At 40.8% G+C, this 25,796-nt stretch overlaps 1 pseudogene; it reads left to right on the top strand.

Moving 5' to 3' along the window:
• The first annotated feature begins 21,091 nt into the window (after positions 1–21,091).
• Positions 21,092–21,747, top strand: LOC125364625 (annotated as a pseudogene).
• Positions 21,748–25,796: the final 4,049 nt, after the last annotated feature.

Genomic DNA, 25,796 nt, shown 5'->3' with positions numbered 1-25,796 from the left:
GGTCATGTACCTCCAGGAGAATCATGTGCAAAGAGAAGAGGCTCTTCTTACCTGGCATTAGAGCTTTCAGTCTTAATTCATTCTATCTTAGAAGGGATTTGACACAACTTGGAAAGAAGCCAAGGAGAATGGTTTAAAGGGATGGAAATGTATAAAGCATAAAGCCAGATGCTGGCAGCTCACACCAGTAATCCTAGATACATAGGAGGTTGAGTGTGAAAAGATCCAAGTTTGAGGCCAGCCCAGGCAGAAGAGTTCAGAAGACACTATCTCCAAAATAACCAGCAAAAGTCAGGGCTGATGGCATAGCTCAAGTGCTAGAGCACTAGCCTAGCAAGCTCAAGGCCCTCAATTCAGACTTCAGAACCTAAAGGAAAAGAAAGCATTAAAAACCTAGTTGTTGGGCTGGGAATATGGCCTAGTGGCAAGAGTGCTTGCCTCATATACATGAAGCCCTGGGTTTGATTCCCCAGCACCACATATATAGAAAACAGCCAGAAGTGGTGCTGTGGCTCAAGTGGCAGAGTGCTAGCCGTGAGCAAAAAGAAGTCAGGGACAGTGCTCAGGCCCCAAGTCCAAGGCCCAGGACTGGCCACACACACACACACACACACACACACACACACACACACACACACACACACACACCAGAAAACAAAACAACAACACAAAAAATAAATAAATTAATTAATTAATTAAAAAAATTAAAACCCAGTTGTTCATGGTAGAGAAGGGAAACTAGTCAAAGTAATGCATTTCCTAATCTTTATGCTCAAATCATGTTGCTTTAGTTCATTCTGGGCTGTTAAGACAAAGATACTCTATCTAAAATCCATGACTTCAGTTATTTAACTGAAATTGCCAGGTGCTGGTGACTCATGTCTATAATCCTAACTCTTCAGAGGCTGAGATCTGAGAATCTGGCTTCAAATCCAGCTGGGCAGAAAAGTCTGAAGAGTCTTATCTCCAATTAACCACTAGAAAACTACAAGTGGCTCTGTGGCTCCAAGTGGTAGAGCGTTAGCCTGGAGCAAAGGAGCTCAGGGACAGTGCTTAGGTTGTGAGTTCAAGCCCCAAGACTGAAAAAAAAATAAGGAATAACTGAAAATTTATTTCTTACAGTTCTTGGGCCTGGGAAGCCCAAGATTAAGGTGTTGGCAAATTCCATGTCTGGTGAGGGTGCTTCCTGGCTCAGACACTGACTACTAACATCTTCACCTGGCAGAAGAGGGAGCGTTTTCTCTTGCTCATCTTTTAAAAAGGTACCGATGCCAGTCTTGAGAACTCCACCTCACAACCCAATCACTTCCCAAAGGCCACACACCCTGGTGCCATATCATTGGGGATTAACACTCCACTTGAATTTGTGGAAGGGAGGGCATACAAATATTAAGTCTATACCAAATATGTTTCCTAAGCTTTCTTGCTCTAAAATTACTTTGTATATTGCAACAAGAAAATAGGGGTACAATAGAAATCACTGATTGTAGGGTTTTAAAACTTCATTGAATTGAAGAAACATGAACTCTATGGTCTCCCTTATAGGGAATAATTAGCACAGGTTTAGGCAAGTCAGAGCAGAGGATCACAGGAGCCCAATAGCTATACCCTTATGAACATGTAAGATAATGCTAAGTGAATTGAACTCCATGTTATGGAAACGATTGTTATATCACAGTTGTAACTACTTTCAATGTGCCCTATGTAACTGTAGCCTCTATTACTGATGATCTTCTTGTATCACCTTCCTGTGGTTGTACCTACACTTTCTCTGTATCTTATCTGAGTATATTGGAAACCGGGTATACTGGTTTCAGAACTAGGAAATTGGAAGTGAATACCAAAATTGAGAGAGACAGGGTAAAAAAATACAAACAATTACAAAAGCAATACTTGCAAAACTGTTTGGTGTAAATAAACTGAACAACTCATGGGGGGGGAGGGAAAGGTGAAGAGGGGAGAATGAGGGACGAGGTAACAAACAGTACAAGAAATGTATCCAATGCCTAATGTATGAAACTGTAACCTCTCTGTAATTCAGTTTGATAATAAAAATAAATAAATAAATAAATAAAAATAAAAGAAAAAAACTTTATTGAATAGATATTCTACCTCTGCACATTTAGAGTAGTGAGAAGATAGAGACAAACATCCTTTAGGTGCATTCTCCATAAATAATAAGGTGAAATTGGGATCATAGTGTAATGATAGATTAGATGTCCTACTTATGTTCTGTTTAGACTGCATTGTTGAATGTTTCCCTGTTGATTGTGTTGTAACAGTAATACCAAATGCAGCTATTATTTGTCTATTTTACTTATCTTAAATGATAACTAGTAATTTTCTCTGTTAATTAATGAATAATTAGGCCTACACAGAACTCTGTGAATAAGAGTTCAATCAAGTCAGAATTCTGTTTGTTGACAGAGGCAGATTTTAAACAACAGTTGGACAATCAGAGATAACACTGGGATCCACAGCTGGAGTAGTTCACAAAATCAAACTAAGTCCCACTGGAGTGTCTGGGATTGGAACTGGACCCCATTGCTATAGGACTCTACATCATCTGCATGTTCTATTTTCTGTTCTCTCTTTGTTCATTCTCACTTGCTAAAGATAATTCTTTACCACGTGGCAGAGAAGAGGGCTACCAAAGCTGAAGTTTTAGATTTCTAGTGACCTTGAACCCTCGATTTCATATGAAAATATCTCAATCCCAAAGAAAGGCTGAGTTTATCCTAGCCTGATCACGTTCCCATCCTCAATCCATCCTCTGTGACCTAGGAAATGGGAGACAGTGGCCTTTTACTGGGCAGTGACTGAGGGATAGACTAAGGTACCTATGTATTGGAGGGAGAAGTTCTGCTTTTCTTCTTTGAGATGTGCTGGGTGGGAAGAAACTATAGACGATCTCTTCAAAAGTGTTATGACTTACATCATTGATATTTGCAGAGTTTGTGAAGTTTGATCTGGATGAATTGGTGTGTTATTAGGCAGATCTCTCTTATTATAACAAAAGACCTGAGATCATCATCTTGAAGAGAGAAGAGATTTATTTTGGAGGTTTAAGTCCATGATCAATTGTCTCCATAGCTTTTAGAGTCAAAGTGAGTAAATATTTTATAGGGGCGAGGATTCACCACATGGTGGCCAGGAAAAGAAAGAAAGGATGTGACAGCTATTCCCACAGTCTCCTTCCAGAAACCCCTGACCTATGACCCCCTACTAGGCTCTACCTCTTAAAGGTTTCTAGCACTTTCCAGTATGACTAAGGTAGGGGCCAGCCTTTCACATATGGTCATTTAGGGAGCATTTCAGATCTAAAAGTTGACTATGCCAAAAGTTTAAGACCCAATTGAGGAGGCCCCAGGCCATTACTGATGCTAATTTACACATACCATAGAGCTTCCTTCCCTCATCTTCCAAACCAGACACATTCTGTTGTTATACATGTACACAGAAATCTATCTCTTTCCTGAAGGCAACTTGCATGTATACATTTACTAAGTGGGCTTCTTCCCAGAGGAGAGACCCTAAGAAGCAGAGACCATGAGGATTTAAACTCTCCACTCTATCTCCCAGCACCAAGCAAAACAATTTAAGCAGAACATAAATTAGTTACTTCATCACCTTATTGAAGAAAAAGCACAGTTAAAAACCAATTATTGCCAGGTGATAGTGGCTCATGCCTATAATCCTAGCTACTCAGAAGGCTGAGATCTGAAGATCATGATTCAAAGCCAGCCTGGGCAGGAAAGTCCATGAGACTCTTATCTCCAATTAACCAGCAGAAAACCAGAAGTGGCACTACAGCTGAAAAGTGGTAGAGCAAAAAAGCTCAGGGACAGCACTCAGGCCCTGAATTCAAGCCCTACCACCACCACCACCAACAACAACAAATAACTATTACTGAGCCTTGAAGAGGCTGTGAATTGAGCAAGGGAAAAGGTGGTTATGAAACTAACAGTGAAGAGGGGGATATGACTTATAGAGCATCACTGTAGCCAAGTTAGGATAAAGTTTCAATAAAAGTGGTTACATAGCAGTGCTTTTGTAGGGTACCAGAAAACAAAAGATCAAAATCACATTCCTCTAGGTTTGTTCTGGGAAGAGAACCCCACTTCCGTTCCATTCCTAGCTACACTGGTTTCTCCACGGACTAGGAAAGGTTCCTCTCAAAACAAACTGTGAACCCTGGGGATTGACCCAGTCTGTGTTTTAGAGCTAGCGTCTTTTCTGCCTTTAAGGAAAATAAATAATTTCAAGGCTTCCGTTTGCTATTTGTTTTGTTAAAAGGTCATAAGTTGGCATTTGTTTCTGGTGGGAGACAGAAGTGATTAGATCTTTATGTAAAAGGATGCAAAAATCTTATACCAGAATCAAGACGTTAAAATAGTGAGCTGGGATTGCTTTACTCTGGCTGCACATTAAACCACAGGTGAGCTTTGGAAACAGAATGGTATCCTGGTATCAGCTCAGGAGAATCAGAATGTCCATGGGTGCCATACAGGTGAAGAGCAATAGGTGACTCCAAAAATGTAGCCAGGGTTGAGAACCAGTGAACTAAATTTCACTCTATAAAGTAACACTTGGTCTTTCGTAGAGAGCAGTGGTTGTAGGAGACTATTTTGGAAGTTTAGTTTCTTTCTGGGGATAGAGGTGGAACATGGAATATGGGAGAAAGAAAATATGAACAGGATCGTTAATCTGATTGAGGACTGGGCCCTCTGGCCTCTGCCGGGGCCATAGAGGGGCAAGGTGATGCCCCACCCCCAGTCTCATTTCCATCACTGCCACGCATAGAAAGGGCAGAGCCAGTGAACTTCAAGAGGTGTGCCCTCTGCTTTATGACCAACATACTTACTTTGTCCAATGTGATAATTTTTCACAATGAAAAATGATCCACACTTTTAGGCAAGTGTGTCAGAATGACAACAGGCATCATCTTCGGAGAGGTGGAAAGCATCGCAGACGCCATCTCCTTCAGCTATAGCTGGCTCTAAATTGGACTTTCCACAGTAATGAGAATGGGAGCAAGAGGATTTCTTTAAAAGTAACATGAAGGATGGGCATAATTCCTTTGCATAATTTGCAACTTCCTGAATACCAGGAAGATGAATCATGACTTGTCTGAAGGAGGTGGGATTTAAGGGGACCCAAGAGAAGGGTGGGTGAAGAGAGGAACAGGGGATGAATACATAATACTCAACGTACATATATGAAAATGGAACTCAGTAACTTGAAAGGATGGGGGAGAATGATGGAGGGTGGACCAATTAGTTGCATTATATTCATAAGTTGACATGTTGAATTGAAACTCTTTGTACAACTATTCAAAGACAAAAGAATAAATTTAAAAGAGGACAATGATTGTTCAATGAAGTCTCTAAAGAGAAAGAGTTTTTCTCATTTAAGGTAACTTAAGGTCCACGGGAACACCCAAACCACCAGTTTTAGAGGAGTGAAGTTGTAGTGCAGGATGCTCAGAACAGAGTCTGAGCATGTAAGGCTGGGTTGGAGGTGGCAGTGGGGAAAAAAGTCTTGTAGATGCAATTATTACCAAGCAACACAAGCCCCATGGATGTGGAATCACATGAGCCAGAAATTTGATGAGGGAGAGAGAAGTAGGGGGCATGGGGAGAGAAAGTGTGTGTGTGTGTGTGTGTGTGTGTGTGTGTGTGTGTGTGTGAGAGAGAGAGAGAGAGAGAGAGAGAGAGAGAGACTCAGCGAAATAAGTTTATTGGACCAAATCTAAATGCTCATGTGTGCTTGACTACAAGACAGGATAGGATGTGCATGCTTGAAAGAAGGTACAAAGGGGAACTAAATATTTTAGTGATGAAGAGTCCAGGTGTGAGCCCTTGTTTAAAAATAAAGTGGGCACTTTACTTTTACTCTGAGCCTGAGACTTGAACTTGGTATCTGACTTTATTGATCATTGGCTGGTGCTCTACAATCTGAGCTACACCTCCACCCACCATGTACATTATTTTAAAGATATGCAGTCTTGAAATTTTTCTTATTATGAGATTCCTATCAGCAATTTATTTATTTATTGGTGTTGGTCCTGGTGCTTTGACACAGGGCTTGGGCACTGCCCTTCCGCTTTTGTTGTTCATGGCTAGCACTCTACTCCTTGAGCCACCCAGCTCCACTTCTGGCTTTTTGGTAGTTAACTGGACATAAGAGTCTCACGGAATTCCCTACCTCAGCTGGCTTTGAACCATGACCCTCAGATCTCAGCCTCCTGAGTAGCAAGGTTTACAGGTCTGAGTCACTGGTGCCCAGCAATATTTTTAAGGGTTAAGTCTGCATACAAGTATGTTCAACTGATTACAAATTGATTACATGTACTGTAGGTAAGGATATTATAAAATTGTGCAAAAATGGATTTTTAAGAAGATGCTGTAAAATTAAAATGTTTTAAAATGGTGCTGTTTATGGCACAATTTTTTCTATTATTATATATTGTCCTTAGTGATAATATCTTTAGTCAACAGCAAAGTAGTGGAATGTGCTTCCCTTAGAAAGACCCAGTTTAACTATTTGTATCATAGCAATTGATAAGTCTGGTATTAATTTTGGCTCCTACTTGATTCACAGTTGGAAAAGAGACTTGACAAAACTACATAGATCGAACTGAATAAAGCATATCATTAGCTCTGCTTACTAAATCATGATGCTTACTTTTCATTTCATCAATCATCTCTGCCCAAGTTGGTACTGAAATTCAGTTAAGAAATTTCCACCTTCCCTGAGGTCAGTCATTTGTTCTTGTAGACTACCTGTAAGGCATTCTGTTTCTATGTTTCTAAGAAATGGGTTGGAAAACTAGAGAAGTGATTGGTTTAGGGAAGAATATTTTTTTGTTATATGATAACCTATAGAATAAGATATATCAATTTAAACATCAGTAGAGAATTGTTAAGTAATAAAAATTCACTTTCCAAGTTTTTCAAGTGGGCCTATGGCTGTTTTTACAGGAGACAAACCAACAATTTGAAGCCTCATCAAGTAATTATGAAAATCTAGTTTTCAAGATTGCATAAATACAATTTCAAAGCATAAATGCAGTTTAGAAAACCATGACTTTTAAACTCATAGTTAAAAATTACTTCTACCTGGAAGGGACAGGTTAAATACATTTACTTTTTTTTTCCAAATCTATCTCTAGGCAGCATTCTAATGATACGTATTTATTATCGCACTCAAATGTCAGCAAGTCTGCAATATTTTTAAAATCTCTTACAAAAGTGTTTTCTGACAAATGTCTGTTTTTCTGTAGCCAAAATGAAAGGAGAGGTAGCTCTGTCTTTTCAATCTCCTAGAAATCATTTCAGCCAAGGGAAAGGGCCTTGCAACAGAGAGTATTTTAACTGACTTAATTTCACTTTTGTAAGGTAAATTTCTATAGCTAACCTTCTAATATTGACCCCACAATTACATTTTGCAGATTGCAATTCAGGCCATTAGATTGATAGTGGTACCTAGTTTCTTAATAGGTCACTTAAAATGTAGGTTCAAAATTAGGTTTGAAAGACAGCCACCAAGGTTGGAGATAACCCCATGATATTGGCTTCTTATCCCCAGAAGCTTCTAGACTCCACTCCTCTTTCTTGGAGCTGTGACTCAGCAGCAGATTTCCTGCCACTTGGACTGGCATCTTCCAGTAAATTGATATATTTTCAGTCTAATTGTCAGAGTTGAAAGCTTCCTTAAAGACATTCTTTGTTAAGGCTATGCCATATTTATGGCCCAAGCAGACTATGGTCTATGCAGTCCAATTAAAATTTCTTTTGATGCCAGGCGCACTGGTGGCTCATGCCTTTACCTCTAGCTACTCAGGAGGATTGTGGTTCAATGCAGGCCAAGCAGAAAAGTCTGTGAGATGCTTCCCTACAATTAGCTGGCAAAAGGCCAGAAGTGGGGCTACGGCTCAAGTGGTAGAGCACCGGCTTTGAGCAGAAAAAGCCAATTAAAGCTTAAGATCCTGAGTTTGAGCTCTACTACTGGCACAAAAATATTTCTTTTGAAGTTTTTATATTTGGAGAAGAAAGATGGCGCCGATGGAATAGGGAGGCACTCCGACTCGCTCCAACGGCATAGTGAGCTGGGAACCCCAACACCCAACACCCCATCAAGAACCCAGCAAAACCAGCAGCCAGAAGCAGTGGAGAAACGCAGGAAAACAAAAAGGAGCAAAAAAGAAGAACCGAAAACCTACACGGAGCCGGAGATTCACCGGGGCACCCTCCCCCCACCAGCCGACCCTGGCCCAAACAGGGTCAGGCTGGGAAAGGGGAACCCGGCGATCGGCAGACAGGTTGCCAGGAGCGCAGATTCCATATAGCGGGAGACCCCACGGACACAAGGCAGGGTGCGGACCAAGACACACCGGCAGCGACGAGAAGTTCGGGTCCACACCGGGTTTGGACAAGGGAACCCAGCGCGGCAGAAATCGGGAACCAGGGAAGCCACCACGACACTTAGCCAACCCCTGGAGGGCCAACGGCAGCGCGGGACACACACACAAAGCAGCAAAAGTGAGTGCCCTCCCCTCCCCCCCTCCCCCACCCCTGACGGAACAAAGAACCCACAAATCAGGCGGGGGAAACCCCCATCAGGCGCTGGGAAGTCAGTTTAGCAGGGGAAGGGCTCAGCAGCACCAACACCCCACAGGTTCCTGAACTGGCAGAACCGGCCCCGCCCCCTTCCCAACAGGGGCCGGGAGACAGCCGGTTGTGCAAACCCCACCTGAGGCGCCTGGACCTCGCAGACTCTTACAACTAAAACCACAGGCGCTGGTGGGCAATACCAGCCCAGCAGGGTCACTGGAGCCTGATCACGTCCCCCCTCCTAACAGCGGAGGTGAGGTCTGAAGGTGCCAAGCCACACCCGGACAGTCGATCCCACTGGGCCCCACACGTACCCCCCCCCACAACGGACTCGTGGGAGGGCGCAAGCACAACCCAACAACCCAGGGCTCGCTCTGGGAGGCATATCCCGCCGAAGTGCCTGTTGCACTGAACGCACAGCGCACAGGAGGGCGGGGCCCCCGGCGACAGCGCCCGCTCTGGTAGGCGTACCCTGCACTGGTGGGCGGGGACACAGCGACAGCACCTGCTGCCCGTAGACACGTCTACACAGGAGGGAGGGAGGAGCTACAAACCAAACCTGAGAAGCCATCCAGATCTCCAGATGCGCAAATCACAAAGAAACATAACTCAGTTCATCAAAGGGCAAGCCAACTCGCCAGCTCCAAAAAGCAGCACGACTGAAGAGGAGATGGAGACTAAAAAAGCAAATGAGGCCATGTTAACAGGAATGATCGAAAGCGTCAGAAATGAAATCAGAAAACAATTCCAGGAATTTAGAGCGGAAATCTGGAAGGACACCCAGGAAGCCAAGAAAGAAATGGAAGCAAAACTGGATACAATGCAAACCTGCTTTAAAGAAATGGAAGCAAAAATGGATACAATGCAAGCTGCCTTTAAAGAAAATCTCCACATCCTAAGAATTGAAATGCATGAAAAAATAGATTTAAAATACAACTCTTTAAAGGAAGAAATCTCCACGATCAGAGCTGATATGACAACCATAAATAGCTCTCTGACATCCATAAACTCCGCAATTGAAACCATGACACAAAGAGTAGACCATATAGAATCCAGAATCTCTCGCCTGGACGATGAAGCAGCTGACAACAACCAGAAAATGACCACACTCCAAGAAAAGGTGAAGCTTCAGGGAAGACTAATCCAGGAACTAATGGACAAAGACAAGAGATATAATCTGCGCATAATTGGAATAGAAGAAGGAGCCGAATATCAGAGCAGAGGGCTTAATCATGTTCTCAATAAAGTTATTGCAGAAAACTTCCCCAATCTCACAGGGGACCCCATCCAGGTAACCGAAGCCTATAGGACACCTGGCAGGCCAGACCCCAGGAAAGCCACCCCAAGGCACATAATATTCAAGACTTCAGACCTCAAGATTAAAGAGCAAATTCTGAATTCAGCCAAAGCGAAGAAGGAAACTTTTTTCAATGGGAAGAGGATTCGAATAACATCCGACTTATCCACACAAACTTACCAAGCTCGAAGCGAGTGGAAGAACACCATCCAAGTACTCCAGAATAACAATTTACAACCTCGGATCAAATATCCAGCGAAATTGGAGTTCACATTCGAAGGGAGAACCAGATCTTTCCACACCAAAGAGGAGCTAAAGGAGTATGTGAATAAAAAACCAGCCCTACAGCGAATATTAAGAGGGGAACCCCACCCAACAGAGATCGTAAAAGACACACAGACAGAATCAGAAAGAAACTTCAATAGCCAAAGCCCAGCAGAAACACAAGCTCACTAAAGACAAGAAGAAAAAAAAAAAGAAGAAGAAAAAACAGCCCACCAAGAAAATGGAAGGAGAAAAAACACCCTTATCCTTGATCTCTTTAAATATAAATGGTTTAAACTCCCCGATAAAGAGGAGCAGACTGGCAGAATGGATTCGCAAACAAAAAGTTGACATCTGCTGTCTACAAGAGACCCACCTTACAGCAAGGGACAAAAACAGGCTTCGAGTGAAAGGATGGAGCAAGATCTACCAAGCAAATGCATCCACCAAAACGGCAGGTGTAGCCATCCTGATCTCAGACAAGCTTGACTTCTCTTTAAAGTCCACTCAAAAAGACAAAGAAGGACACTACATATTAATACAAGGAAAAATCCAGGATCAAGAAATCACGGTGATAAATGTATACTCACCAAACAAAAGAGGCCCGACATATGTCAAGCAAATTCTCAAAGAATTACAGAGCAAGATAGACGCAAACACAATCATAGTGGGTGACTTTAATACTCCTCTCTCTCCAAGAGACAGATCCAACACTCAGAGGATTAGTAAGGGAGCTGAGGACCTAAATATTTGATTAAAATTTGTATCTTTGAGAAATGAGCTGTGACTTTGTCAGTCATGCCAGAAGTATTCATCTTGCAATAATCAGCTCTGGCCATGTTGAATGAATCATTTAAAATTAAACCCATTTTTTTTCTCTTGCTGAACTTAATGGATACTTACTTATGCAAAGACAGAGGGAAAAAAAATCTTCGCATTTCCAGGAAATAGACAAGATCATGACACTCTATAAACAGGTAGAACAATGGCTAACAAAATTGTGTGCCATTCTGGAAACAAGGAAACAACATGAGCAAGTTTAAAGCAAATTACAAATGGATTTCTTTTTAATAATGTGTCCAAAGGACCAGACAAAGAACACTAGGCACTGTGAGAAGAATAAGTGATAATTTAGGCTGTGAACACAACGGACTCTCAGTCATTGCGAAATGGGCAGTTTATCTGTACATACCCAGCCCTATCCAGAGATTGGTAACAATCTCAAATGTTTTTCCCAGTCCTTTGTGATTTACACAGAGTTTTTCTTTTGGTGGTACTGTCCATCCTTCTGGTATTCTCCTCTGGTCCTTGTAAACGTTCACCTGATCTGATCTCAGAAACACACTTTAAAAAAACTCATTCTCAGTAGTAAGCAGCTTCAGATCTTTTAATGGAATAAGACAGGGCAAGTTGAAAAAAAATATTCAAACTAAGGTAAAAATGACTGATCATTCTAAATGTGTGACCTTTCCAGAGACATTTGTATTTTTTCCCCAGAAGGTAAGAGTATTAAATTAAATAGATGAATCTTGAATTCTGTAAGTCAGAGATTTTCCTGGGGAGGAGGAGGACACAGGAAATGTCTCCCCATGATATCTCTAAAATAGTTTTTGATTTATGAAGTCATTTTTACAAGCCATTTTGCCAAGCCCACATAGCTGATAACATGCATCCCATAGAGCGATTAAAATGAATTAATTAGAATCCAGATTTTCAAAATAACCAAAATTACAGATCCACAGAACTTTCGAGATCAGGAAGATCTTAGAGTTTTTGTGACTAAACCTTTTATTTTGTAGATAAGAAAATTAAAGGCAAGGAAGTATGAGTCATTTTAATTAGTTATAGCACCAAGATCCAAATGTTGTACTAAGGAAAGTAATACTATCATAACTAAACATCTAGTTGACTGAGAACAACTCTTAAAAATGTATTGTTCTTTCAGACGGAGACTAAGGGCACCCTATTAGGTTGTTTTATTGCTTTTCATAAATCTTATTGAACTACTCTGTAGCAATGGTAGATACCAATGGTAGATTCCAATTTTTACTTTTATTTATTTTTGTGCCAATATTGGAACTTGAATGTAGGGCCTCACAATCTTGCTTGGCTTTTTCTCTCAAAGCTGGTACTCCACCACATGAGCTATACTTCCACTTCTGGCATTTTGGTGATTAATTGGAGATAACAGTATCATGGCCTTTTCTGTCTAGGCTGGCTTTGAACCAGAATTCTCAGATCTCAGCTTTCTGAGTAGCTAGGATTACGAGCGTGAACCACCAATGCCCAACTTCAATGTGTTATTATTGTATTGACATAATCATCATTTTTTTGTTTTGTTTTTTCTTGCCATTGGTACTTGCATTAATCTTTCACAATTCTCTGTATATTTTATTTTTAGATTTATTTTTCATTAAATTTAATATAGAACTCTAGAAGAGCCAGTAGCCTTTCTTTCATGCAGTTATTTCATCACATAACCAAATATTGCCTACCTTACAATACCATATTGTTCAGCTCTTTTACTTCTTGTTGGCTTTACTATGATGGATTTTTATGGAAGATCTTTAGAGATCATTTTTGTGTAGTCATATTGTTTTTAAATGAGACATGGATACAAATAATTGTATTTCTAATTTCTAAACAGAACCAGGGTGGGAGCTAATTCCCTTGAGCTTGTTCCGGGTCTATGTCATAGCATAGGACACCATTTTATAAGCTCAAATACTTCTATTGGCTCTGAGAGACACTGATCTCTATACTTCAGACCTAGGACTGGTAACTGGCGCGATTCCTTTGGCATGAATCTGATTCTGTAAGAGGAGAGGAGAATTAGCAGTTCTTTCCCCAGGCTTCATGAGCTCACCCGGAATGCTCTCACATGAAGTGTTGGGTCTCTAAGAGTTTGATTTTCCATTCAGCTCCCTTGTGCTTAGTTTAGCCTGACAAGGAAGAAAAATGCTAAATGATAAAGCTATTAAAATCTTGATCATCTGTTTATTTTTATGGCTTTCCTCAGTGTTTCCATTTTGTGCTTAAAACTCAGGCATTAATTTGAAAGAGCAGTGGTAACATTCAAGATCAGGATCAAAGAATTCCTAAGAAAATTAGCTGAGAACCCAGGGTCTCAGGATAGCCTATGCCTCATGTTGTTGTAAAAGTTTAAGACTGAGTATTTACAATTCAGAGATTTCCTTGGCTGTATGTACTTTAAGTCATCTGGAGAAAACTGAAAACACATAACAAAGCAAAAAAGTGGGGACTGGAGATATGGCTCAAATGGTAGAATACTTAGCTGCCTAGCAGGCTTGAAGCCCTTATTGTGGCACTGCCCAAAAGAAAGAAAATAACACACACACACACACACACACACACACACACACACACACTGTTGATAGGTGTTTTGGGCGACATAATGACAAGATATGTATTTGCAAGTAATATTTGACTGCCTGATTTTTTTTATCAGCCAGATTTATAGTCATAAACTGTGTTGAATTCAAATCTATATTATCATCAAGGAACAATTTGTTTATACCAGAACATAATTGGAAGTTTCAGACACAGATTTTGATGATTATAGCTTAATGAAGGAACTAAACTTAGTTGAATATGAATCAGCACAACTCCTACAAGCAAAATTAATGGAAAGGAAAATATATAAAAGAAAGAATTGAAACAATCCATTTGCAACTTGTAATCAGAAGCCAGCCTGTCAGTGTAACGAGGTATATTTTATTTTATTTTGCCAGTCCTGGGGCTTGAACTCAGTGCCTGGGCACTGACCCTGAGCCTCTATGTGCTCGAGGCTAGTGCTCTGCCACTTGAGCCACAGTGCTACTTCCAGTGCTTTTTTTTTTTTTTTTTCTGAGTAGTTTATTGTAGATAAACGTCTCAGGGGCTTTTCTTCCCTGGACTGGCTTCAAACTGTGATCCTTAGAGCTCAGCCTTCTGAACAGCTAGGATTACAGGTGGGGGCCACTGGTGCCCTGAATGAGGTGTATTTTAAATGTAAATGCTTATTAAGAAAATAAAAAGTCTTTTTTATTGTTTTCTTATTGTCAACGTGATGTACAGAGAGGTTACAGTTTCATACATTAGGCCTTGGGTACATTTCTTGTACTGTTTGTTACCTCCTCCCTCATTCCCCTCTCCTCCCTCCCTCTTTCCCTCTCCCCCCATGAGTTGTTCAGTTTGTTTACACCAAATGGTTTTGCAAGTATTGCTTTTGTAGTCATTTGTCTTTTTATCCTGTGTCTCTTGATTTTGATATTCCCTTTCACTTTCCTAGTTCTAATACAGTTTCCAATGTACTCAGATAAGATACAGTGATAGTGCGGGTACATCCAAAGGGAGGGGATACAAGAGGATGATCAACAATAGAAGCTACGGTTTCATATGGCATGTTGAAAGTAATTACAACAGTGATATAACAGTCATTTCCATAACATGGAGTTCATTTCGCTTAGCATTATCTTATTCATTCATAAGGGCATAGCTATTAGGCTCTTGTGATCCTCTGCTAAAGTCTTGATATAATGACAGGGTCTCTGGGATGCTAGGCTTAAAATGCTACTGATCACCCACAGAAAGGAATATCCACCCATACCTGCAGTTTCAAGGATCCGCACTCCCCTCTCTGGGAGTCTCCCATTTTCTACCATGTAGTCCTTGGTAAGTCATTTAGCCTCTAAGCTGCAAAGCCATTGTCTCAGTCCAGACCACTATAGCCAAATACCTTAGAATAGGTTATTCATAAAAAGTAAAAGTCTACTGCTTATAGCTCTGACGTTTATAAAGTCCAAGTTCAAGGTGCTGATGGATTTGAGGTCTGATGAGCACCTTCTTTCTGGTTCATTAATAGATCCTCCCAGTTGTGTCCTCATGGGGTCTAAGGGAAGAGGGTTTTTACTGCCAAATAAAAAAGAAAGAAAACAATATCTAACCTAACACACACACACACACACACACACACACACACACACACACACACAGTGAGGATTTTTTTTTTCTGGAACCTCTTGTTGCAGAACATTAATTCTATTCATGTCATGGGAACTTTCATGAGCTAAGTACCACCCAAAGACCCTCATCCTATACCCTTGTACCAGAGGTCAGATGAATTCTTAAGGGGAACCAACCACCAGATCATAGCAGCCCAAAGTGTAAATAATTGTGTGAGGAGGCTTGCAGGAGATAAACATGTGAGAAGTTCAGTACTTTTTGCTTCTTAGAGTACAATGCTTCTTTTAATGAAGATTTTTTCAGATTAGAAACAGGTGCTTATGAGCCAAACTGTCTTGTCCCCTTCTATAACCAGGTTGCTCTGAGGCCAAAAGAATGGAGATTTGTGCAGAAGAGCATCCACAACCTGTAAGAGGACATTTGTGATATCCTTTTCCTCACTACTGAGCCTTTGAGTTTGTACTAGAACCTCACATCTGGAATAAAAAAGGCTACAGATAAAAAGAACTCTAATTAACAATCCTGTTCCGACACATTTCACTAGGCATTGAAGGCTCACCTGTATCCTGTGCTGTGCTGTGCTGTTGTTGTTTTTAATCATAATCTCGTATAAACTGTGCCATTGTGCTCATATATTTGTATTCTTTCTTCCTAGGGTAGAAGCCTGCCCTACTCATAAGAAATGGGCTGAATTGTATCCTCCCCAAATTCATAGATTTTAAAGTCTTAACTCTCCCATTTGCATGTATTTCAGATCAAGTCTTTAGAAAAATAAATCTGGTTAAATCAAGTCATAAGAATGGGGCTGTCATCCAATAGTGATCGTGTCTCATAAGAGAGAGGAGAGATAGCAGGAATGTGTGTGCACATAGGAGAAAGGGCATGAAGGCAGTGAGAAAACAGGGAGCTTTAAGCTGAAGAGAGGATCTGGGGACAAACTGGACCTACCAACACTGAGAATAAAGTCCTATTGTGTAAGGCATCCACAACATGGTGGTTTGTAGTGACAGCTTTAGCAGACAGATGCATTTATCTATGGTGACTACGGTACATAGACACACAGCATCTCTCTGCCCTTCCTCTCAGTGTGTCTTCCTGTTGCTCCAGAGAGCATAAAATGTCCTCTTCCAATTTCTTCATGTGAATTCCAACCCTCAACTAAATAATCTCATGAGAGATGTGGACAGTAGGAGAGAAGCAGTGACTGCCTTCAGCTGCTACCAGTATGGTTGGAACAAGCATAGTCAGGAAGGTCCTGAATGTTTCCTATGGTAACATAGTAGTACTCAGGCCCAGCCCCGTGGGTGTTGAGGGAACTCTGAAGGGGAGTCAAGAAGGCCTCTTAATCACAAGATGGCACACAAGGCAGGGATTCTGAAACTCCCTAGGTTAGTGGACATAGCCTTGTCTTGGTGGGTCTCTCTCAGAGAGTTGATTTTGGATATGGGTTGTCTAAAAGTCTTTCCAGCTGTTTTGTTGTATTTCAGTGGCCTATACTGAGTCTTTGTTCTTGGCATTAAACACACTGTCTGGCATATGTAAAAAGATGGTTATTTGTGGGGCCCGCCCGGATGCATTGCATTATTAAGAGACAATTAGTTGGCCCCGCCTGTTTTCCCAGCCCTGGGGCCCCGTGGCTGTTATGCTGCAACCGGGAAAGGAGGTTCTAGCTGGCCCCGCCTCCCAGCCTTGGGACCACATGTGGCCAAGATGGGCCTGGTGATAAACCCAGAGGCGGTCCTGTGGGCTGTGATGTAGAATTAGGCTGCCTCTTAGGATTGGTCCCTCGGCCCTCCACCTTTGACGGACAGCTCAGGCGTCCCTTCACAGTCTCTAGATAGGTGCACGGACACCTCCCTCCCTTCCCTGCCGCTCTCTGACCTATTTAAGAGCGGAGGTCTCTCAATAAAGCAAGAAGTGCACTGATATCTCTCCCGGACTCGTCTGATTGTCCTCCGGTGAGGGGGGGGGGGCGGCTGTCTGTGGACCCTTCTCCTTTCTTGGCCCGCCCCGGTCAGGGCAAACTTTCCTGTCAGAGCGCTGGGGACTGAGACCCCGACAGTTATTGTTGATTATTATTTAAATCAATGGTTTTTAACTTTATATATAATATAGTATATATGACATATATACACATATATAAATAAAATATATATATTATATATATATATATATATATATATATATATATATATATATATATAGCTACTACCTGGGAAAGTTATAGAGAACATTATACCCCACGTTTATTGAAATAGACCAACACTCTGATCTTTGTATTTTTATCACGTTTTTGCAACTATTTGAATACAACTCCCTCAAGAGAGAAAAACAGTAGTACAAGCAGTCACCAAGACCACCCAGGGACCAGGGATACCTTTACACATTTGATGATCACTGTCTCACTTAATTTTCATATTGACCTTAGGGCATAAAAGTGCTTTAGCACCTCTCTGTACATCAGTTTTATAATAAAAACTTTTAAAAAAAGTGCTTTAGCCTCATTTTATAGATGAGAAAACTGAGCCACACAGAGTCATAGAGTCCAAGACCACACTACTAAGTAGACGATTTTGATATTTAACTCAGTCTATGTGAAAACAACCCCAGGCTCATGATCAATATGCTCTTCTATTTGAATGAATGTCTTCTGTTTAAATGGTTCTCATTTAAATTTAAGCCAGATTTCTCTGGAGATTTTTTTCTTTTGGTTGGTCCTGGATACTGTCTCTGAGTTTTTTCTGCTCAAGGCTAGTGCTCTACCACTTTGAGCCACAGTCCCACTTTTGGTTTTCTGGTTGTTAACTGGTGATGAGAGTCTCACAAACTTTCCTGCCTGGGCTGGCTTTGAACCTCAACCCTCAGAACTCAGCCTCCTGAGTAGCTAGGATTACAGGTTTGAGCCACCAGTGACTGGCTCAATGATTTTTTTTTAACCTAACAATATCCCAGTTTCTCTGACCAGGCCTTTTACTCACTAAAGACAAAATTGGAATCATAACTATCTTTCCAAAGGAAAGTCTCTTGGGTAAATGCCTATAAACCTCAAAGTCTAATAAGAGCTATTTAAATCAAGGAATAGAGTGAGGAAATAATTGCTTTCAGACATCTAATAATTCTCCGAATTTTATTATTGTCTTTGAAATGAGAAATCGCAAACCTGACCCTTAGGTCCATCCATTTACTAGAGAAAATATTATACATTTTCAAGAAGAATAGATAAAAATGCCCTTATTTAGCTACCAATTCCTACATTCTAGAAACATTAATCATGTCTCTTATACTTTTAAAGATTGCATCGCTGAGCTTAATAAAATCTTATTATTCTTCTAATCTTTAGGAATTAATAACATAGATTTCAGATGTCCAGAGAAACTTTGCACAGAGATATGCAGAATGTGAACAATAGGAAATAGTCCCTCTTTTAGACACCTCTGGTTTTTTAGTCACCATGCCCTCTCAAATTTAAATATCTTTGTCAAATGTAAATCTCACCATTATTAGAAGGGAGGATTTATAAGAACTTTTGAAGTTGTCATTTTTATCACTAGCTGGGTTTGGCAGAAGAAAGGAAACTTGGCTACTTTTTTGGAAATTCTCAATTCTTTAGTTGACACATAATAATTGTGCAATTTTATGGGATATAGTAACTGCCAGGAACTGCATCAGTGCTTATGTTTAAGGCACTTGGTAAATCCATTTCTTCAACAGGTTCTAATTATTTGGAGTAGGGAACTTCATTTGAAATTCTTCTACTAGCTATTTCTATATGTACAACTAATTGTTGTCAACCACAGTTATCCCAATATGCTAGAGAACATGAGAAGTTATTCCCCCGAGGATCACAGAGACTCAATAGCTATGCACTTATGATCATGTAAAACAATGTTTATCAAAATGAACTCCAAGGAATGGAAACAAGAGGTTTTATGTTCTTTTACTTCTTGTTTTTTTTTCTTGTCCTTTGTCACTTAAAAAAAATCTGTACCTTTTGTCTTGTATGTAAGTTTATCTGTTTTGGGGAGGGTAAGGGGGAGCACAGAAATAGTGGGACAAAGAGTGAACAAATGTAGCAGTGCTACTCACTAGACACTATGTTGAAAATACTACACAACTTGTAGGGGAGGAAGGGAAAAACTAAGAGAAAACAAAGGAAGAGATGACACCTTTCAAAAAAGAAATGTACTCATTACTTGACTATGAAACTGTCACCCCTCTACATCACTTTTACAGTAAATTATATATATATATGTATATATATATATATGCACACTTAAAAAATACATTTCTCCTTCCATCCAGCCATCTTTTCTCCCTGGACTTGAACATTTTTGAGGGAAAAAAATGATCATTTGTCCTAGAGAACAAATGTGAACAAGTTGGGTTCAAATCTCAGTTTTGTGATTGTGAACTTCACTGTGACTTTTGATGATTTATCTAACTTCAAATGTTAGCTTCCTAGTCTGTAAAAATTAGAGAGGTCAAATGAAATGATATTAACTTCCTTCTCTGAAACTATGGGACTAATTAGGAAAGAAAGAAGACAACCAGCCACACACTCCAAAATGAACAGTCTAGAATAGTGGAAAATCACACAGGCCACATAGTCAGGAAATGTGGAGGTGAACTTGGAACTCTGCCGCTATCATGTTGTAGGACCTGAGCAATTCTCTTAATTCTTGCAAAGATTAGCTTCCACTCTTGTCAAGAGAAAATGATATTTGTGGCTTGCCAAATTTGTTCTGATTGGTAATGTTTCAAGAATGTAAAAGTAATTTGTTAAACATTTTATACCTTTGGTTATGTCCTGAAAAACCATGCATTGTACTTTTGTTTTGTGCCAGTACTGGGATTTGAACGCAGGACCCCATGCTCACATTGGCTTTTTCACTCAAGGCTAGTACTCTACCACTTGAGCCATACCTCCATTTGTACATTTTGGTGGTTAATTCGAGAAAAGGGTCTCACAGACTTTCCTGCCAAGGTGTGTGTGTGTGTGTGTGTGTGTGTGTGTGTGTGTGTGTGTGTGTGTGTTTTAAACAACTCTTCCCCACTGCCTGCCCTCTTCTTATTTGTGTTATCAAGTGATATAGTTCTACCCAGCGAGCTAGGTGGGATGGAAACATTTGTTTTCTTGATATAAAATGCCAGTAGTGCTCTTTTACAGTGCATCCAGGATGCTTTGACATTGTGGAACAGCAACCAAAAAATGCTCTGACTAAAACTTTAGTAGTGAATCATAGTCCCAGGGACTGCAACTTGATTTGTACCACATTCTCTTTTTCTTCACAAAAGGGCTAATGAACTTGTTTTATGGGTAGCTCCATGAATTTCACTTTGTTTTGTTTAGAAAATCGGTAGGAAGAAAAATCTCATACCTTGCCTGAATCTCTATAGAATGGACAGAGTGGCTTCTTGGACGAGGCCTGCATTCACAGGAAGTACTTAGTCTCCAAGAGTAGAGTTCAGTTCAGAAGAGAAAAATGGACAGAACAGTACTGTGTGGTAGGAGTGAAAGGGCCCTAGAAATGAGAATGGAAGTGCTGTAGAGAGAGTCACCAAAGGATGTGTTTCTGTGAACACAGTTTAACCAGGACAAAGCCAATTAAAAGGCAAGGGCAAAGACATATATACTTGTGATGATTATTACCTAAGCGAGGCTATAACTCCCAGTTTTTGGATCAGACACTAATCCAGGTATTTGGTAGAGTAAGACTGGTAGAAGCTGGGTTCTGGTGGCTCACATTTGTAATCCTAGATACTCAGGAGGCTGAGATTTGAGGATCATGGTTGGAAGCCAGGCAGGGCAAGAAAATCTGTGGACACTTATTTCCAATCAACCACCAGAAGTGGTGCTATCATGGTTCATGTGGTAGAGCAAAAAAAAATAAAGCTCAATCAAGTCCCAGGATTGGTACCAAAAAAGAAAGGAAGAGAGTTGCCTTGAATTCTCCCAGAAGCCCCTGCTCTTCCTCTTCCTGTAAGCGGCCTGAGGTGACCTGTGAAAATGGTTCGCTGTTCTCTAGACCCAGAAGACCCCACAAAATCATGCAAGCCACGAGCTTCGAATCTTCGTGTTCACTTTAAGAACACCAGAGAAACAGCCCAGGCCATCAAGCGTATGCATATCCAAAAAGCTATCAAATACCTGAAAGATGTCACTTTAAAGAAGTAATGTGTGCCCTTCCGGCGTTACAATGGTGGAGTTGGCAGGTGTGCCCAGGCTAAACAGTGGGGTTGGACACAGGGTCGGTGGCCCAAAAATAGTGCTGAATTTCTGCTGTACATGCTTAAGAATGCAGAGAGTAATGCTGAACTGAAGGGTTTAGATGAAGACTCCCTGGTCATTGAACACATTAAGGTGAACAAAGCACCCAAGATGCGCTGCCGAACTTACACAGCCCATGGTAGGATTAATCCATCCACCCATCCATGAGCTCCCCCTGCCACAGTGAGATAATCCTCACTGAAAAGGAGCAGATTGTTCCTAAACCAGAAGAGGAAGTTGCACAGAAGAAAAAGGTATCCCAGAAGAAACTGAAGAAACAAAAACTTATGGCACGGGAATAAGTTTAGCATAACCTTGCAAATAAATGAATGTTACCATTATTATAAAAAAAAAGAGAGAAAGAAAGAAAGGAGGGAGGTAAAGAGGGAGGGAAGGGGGGAGGGAAGGAAGGAAGGAAGGAAGGAAGGAAGGAAGGAAGGAAGGAAGGAAGGAAGGAAGGAAGGGAGTGCTAGAGCCAGGCACTGATGGCTTATGCATATAATCCTAGCTACTCAGGAATCTGAAATTTGAGAGTCATGGTTCAAAGCCAGCCTGGGTAGGAGACTCTCTCTCTCTCTCTTTCTCTCTCTACCTCTGCCTCTCTCTCACCACTGGTCTCTTTTTGTTCCAGATTCTATGGCCTTGCTTCTTACATCTCACAGAACTTGTTCCAGGCTCAAGTTCTGGTAACAGACTCATGACTCCTAAGTAGCAGAGGGTATGAGTGTTTGTATACTGTTAATCTTATTTCAGTATTTTTTTGCCAGCACCACTTTGGGCTTTTTCTGAGTAGCTTATTGGAGATAAGAGTCTCATAGACTTTTCTGCCTGGACTGGCTCCGAACTGTGATCTTCAGCTCTCAGCTTCTGAGTAGCTAGGATTACAGGTATGAGCCACCAGCACCAGCTTCAGAGTTTTTTTAATGGTCACTTTATGTAAGTACATCTTACCTTCTTCAAAGTAGCCAGTCTCAAGCAGATTGTGAACCCAAGCTTGGCCAACTGGAGCAGAGGGCGGTGCCTGCTGGGTTAGGAATGAACCGAGAGCTAGCTGCATGCCTGTTCTGTGTGCTTGCTTGCAGGAATTTTGGCTGTTGGCTCACACTTCTGCAGAAATGTCTTCCCAAACAAGTTCTCTCCAAGATTTTTTAAAAATGTGACACCTGAATATCCCAAGCCATTTCTAACACATAGGCCATACATTGAATATTATGACTGCATTCTCCCCTCTTCCTCTCTTCATTCGCCTGTCTCCCCGCCCTTTCCTCATCTTCCCCTTTCACATCACAAGTAGCAACTTCCTGGTGTTCATTTTGTTGGACCATTTGAATGAAGAGCTTAGATTCTTGATGACATTGTAGAGGCATGGAACGAACCTTGGGCAATAATAAATACCCTGTGACTTAAATTACTGTTCACTGGCTTTTCTCCCCTAAGTTTTTCATGTGGCACAGAGTCAACATAACCCTTGAGATTACTCGCAGAGCCTATTCCTCATTCCTATATAATTCCTATACAAAAAAATCTAGCTGGGCACCAGTGGCTCAGGCCTGCAATCCTAGCTACTCTACTCAAGAGGCTGAGATCTGAGGATCATGGTTCAAAGTCAGCCCAGGCGGGAAAGTCTGTGAGACTCCTATCTCCAATAAGCTGCTCAGAAAAAGCCAGAAGTGTCACTGTGGTTCAGGTGGTAGAGCACTAGCCTTGAGCACAGAGGACTCCTATGGCATGGGTGGGTTCAGGAAAATTCCTGCTCACCGTCTTCAGGCCTTCCTGCCTCTATGATGCCACACGTTCTGAGGCTACCGCCCAGAGCACTGGTTCTTAGTGCTACCCATACAACAAACGCCCAAAGATGCTTAAACCACTCATGCCACAGGAGTCCTCTGGAAGTGCTTAAGAATATGAAGTTCAATTTATTCTGTAGATAGCATCGCCTTATAAAACATCAACTGGAAATACTTTTCTTTATAGAAGGCAGCCTTTATGCAAGCCATACGTCCATGAATAATAGTCGGTTTTATGGTATGCTCAAAATGTATCCCAATTTTGTGTTGGTCTGGAAAAGTGTTTCCAAAAATGCATTCTCTTCTCCTCTATGGTGAGATCTGCGATACAGCATTATATGTAAAAGTGAGCAAAGAAGAACCCTTTGGAGAAAGGAATGGTTGAGCCATGCCCGTGGACCTAAAATACCTCTCTTCTGAATGCGAGAAGATTGGAGCTATTCCTTTGTGGCTCTTTTACTTTTGTCTTTGTTTAAATGGTTATAAAAACACAGATGGGAGATTGGATCCTGTTTACTATTTACCTATTAGATTGAATCATATTTCATTCTGAAATGTCAGAATCCCAATTTCCGTTCACTGAGCATACAGAAAGGATTCCAAAGGCAAAGTCCTTTATACAGTGGGAATAGAGCTTTTTACCTGCAATTCCTATAGAATAATGATTTTTAAGCAACAGAATTTCTATGTATAATGAGTGGGAGACTGACGGGACCTACTTTTATAGCTCTATGTATACTGGCTACGTTTGGGACTGAAGATTCCTTGAGAGAAGGGATCATTTTTCTTTTGAATCATCTTTGTATTCGTTGCCATTACTTGCTTAGAGCAGGTGTTTCAAAAGGTCTTGCCAAATCAAATTGGAAAATGAGAGCAAAGGACATTCTAGAATTGAATTACACTGCATCACACCTGCTTCTATGTATGCAAGATACAGTCTTAACATTTAGCATTAGGGTATTGTTTAGGCTTGGCTATGCTTCCAGAATTATTGTTGCTTTAAGACACTAATCCATCTTCTCTTTAAAATTATTTTAAAGATGGGCGCTGGTGACCATTGCTACAATTCTAGTTATTGTGGAGGCTAAGAATGGAGGGACTGGGTCTGAGGACAGTCTGGACAGAAAAACTCTCAACCCATAGCTGGACACAATGTCATTGTAACCAGAGGTTGAGATTTAGAGGATCATGGTTCCAGGTCAGCCTAGGTAGCAAAGTCTTTACAACTTCATCTCACTGATAGAAACTGGGCATAGTGGCATGCACTTGTCATTCCAGGATCCTAGATCAGGTACATGCCCAAGCTGGGAGCAATACCCCATCTCAAAAATAACCAAAGCAGAAAAGGACTGAAGGCATAGCTCTGCCACAGGGTCCCTGCCTAGCAAGTATTAGGCCCCGAGTTTAAACTCCAGTACAGCTCCCCTCCAGCCCCCCCCCCCAAATTTAAATCCCTACCTAGGAAAATTGTCCTGGGCAGTTCCCCATCTATTGCTATGTTTACTGTTTACCACTTATCAGTATTACTGGGAATTACATTTACTTATCTCAATTTTAATATTTTATTTATTAATGTTTATAAATTATCTTAATTCTAGGTACATTTGCTCCTCATAATATTCCCCCTGGTTGGTATTTTACTCTCTTGTTTTAGAAGGGAGTCCTATATAGTTCCCAGGGCGTGTAGAGGAAGGAGCTAGGATATTTAGTGAATTTAGATACCTTGCTTTTTCTTCCAGGACACAGCTCCACCTTCCTTCCTTGTTATGTTATATGACCCTTCTTAACCTTAAGTAAGCACATTGACTTCTTTGGTCACACCTTCTCAGTCTCAAAGGAACTTTCATCATAGTTTTTGTTGTACAAAGTGAGGGTGTGTTGGAGATCTATGGATAGATAGGGAAGTGCTATGGTAGGACTACAAAGAGTTGATGAGATCTACCCCTCTGCAAGTTCAATAAATTCTGAGTTGTGGAAGAATATTTCATAAAGGGACAATAAGCATGCTTTATTTATTTCCAGAGTTGGTTTAATAAAAACCACATTTGACTAAATGTTATTTATTATGGTGTGAGGAATGCCGACATGTGGTATATACATGCTGGCGCCAATCCTTTGAATTCCTATTGTTTACCTGTTTACCTCTTTAGCCATTCAGAATGTATCATTTGAACTATCAGAATCACAATCTTCTGAAACTGATCAATAATAAATGTACCAGAGATGTACTCTATCAGAACAGACATCCGATTTAACAAGTTCACTTATGATTATTCCTTAGCATATTAAAGTTTGATAGCCTAGAGTAGTAGCATTAACAGCAGTCTTGTTCTGTTTTCTTTTTTTTATTTGTTTATTAATTGAACACAAACATTTTTTACAAGGTGTTGTGCAAAAAGGGTACAGTTACATAGTAGGGCAGTGTGTACATTTCTTGTGATATCTTACGTCCTGTTTTTCTATCCCTTCTCTAGGTCAGGTAGACATATATACAATATACACTGTATCAAGAATATATATAGTCTTCACAGACTTGGTCTCTACTGTCCGTCTCCCTTTGTTAACAGTCATATATCAGGGAGATCATGCCCCTTTGTTTT

The sequence above is a fragment of the Perognathus longimembris genome, chromosome 16 (genome assembly GCF_023159225.1).
Source record: "Perognathus longimembris pacificus isolate PPM17 chromosome 16, ASM2315922v1, whole genome shotgun sequence".
NCBI lineage: Eukaryota > Metazoa > Chordata > Mammalia > Rodentia > Heteromyidae > Perognathus > Perognathus longimembris.
Note: the sequence above shows the minus strand (reverse complement) of the source record. Positions and strands in the feature narration are given on the sequence as shown.